Source organism: Bos indicus, chromosome 6 (genome assembly GCF_029378745.1).
Source record: "Bos indicus isolate NIAB-ARS_2022 breed Sahiwal x Tharparkar chromosome 6, NIAB-ARS_B.indTharparkar_mat_pri_1.0, whole genome shotgun sequence".
In the NCBI taxonomy this organism is placed as follows: domain Eukaryota; kingdom Metazoa; phylum Chordata; class Mammalia; order Artiodactyla; family Bovidae; genus Bos; species Bos indicus.
The window spans coordinates 90,203,461-90,204,468 of record NC_091765.1 but is presented as its reverse complement, the minus strand read 5'-3'; the positions used below and the strand labels follow the sequence as shown (position 1 = coordinate 90,204,468).

General features: G+C 45.2%; 1 non-coding gene across 1 annotated transcript; it reads left to right on the top strand.

Moving 5' to 3' along the window:
• Positions 1-463: 463 nt before the first annotated feature.
• On the top strand, positions 464-535 carry TRNAW-CCA (transfer RNA tryptophan (anticodon CCA)). Its single transcript has one exon. It is a non-coding gene; the product is annotated as a tRNA-Trp (tRNA).
• Positions 536-1,008: the final 473 nt, after the last annotated feature.

Below are 1,008 nucleotides of genomic sequence, written 5' to 3'. Positions count from 1 at the left end.
TTTACCATGTGTCTCAGTCTGCTTGGGTTGCCATTAATCCCTGTCACTAAGTCATGTGCTACTCTGTGACCCCATGGGCTGTAGCCTGCCAGGCTCCTCTGTCCAAGGGATTTCCCAGGCTACAATACTGGAGTGGGTTACCACTCCCTTCTCCATGGGATCTTCCTGACCGGGGAATCAAACCCATTTCTCCTGTGTCTCCTGCATTGCAAGCAGATTCTTTCCCCACTGAGCCATCAAGGAAGCCCACCTTCTAAAGGCTTGGTGACTTAAATCAACAAAATTGTATTTTCTCATTATTTCTGAAAGTTGGAAGTCTTAGAAGGGGCAGCATCGTTGGTCTCTGGTGAGAAACCACTTTGTGGTTTGCAGGCAGCCACCATCTCACTGTGTATTCACATGGCAGAGAGAAAGAGCAAGCTGTCTGCTGTCTCTTCTTATAAGGGCACTAATCCATTTATCTTCCCTGGTGGCTCAGAGGTTAAAGCGTCTGCCTCCAATGCGGGAGACCCAGGTTTGATCCCTGGGTTGGGAAGATCCCCTGGAGAAGGAAATGGTAACCCACTCCAGTATTCTTGCCTGGAGAATCCCATGGACGGAGAAGCCTGGTAGGCTATAGTCCACAGGGTCACAAAGAGTTGGACACGACTGGGTGACTTCACTTAATTATTTACACTTAATCCATTTAACCCTAATTACCCTGCAAAGGCCCCATCTTCTAATATCATCACATTGGGGGTTATAACTTCAATATATGAATTTTGCAGGGACATGCATCAGTCCATAACATCATAGTATACAAGATCTTTCACAATCTGGACCTTGACCTAATTTGCTACCTTTTTTTTTTTTTTTTTAACTTATTCAGGTCTAACCTTTTCTGTGTCTTTATCTTCCTTGAAACTACTCAGGCATGCTCCTGCTTTGGGGTCCTTGCCCTGGCTATTCCTTTTTCCTCACACGGCCTAAAGTTTTGTTTGCTTACTTTATTTGCTCAACTGTCCGTTT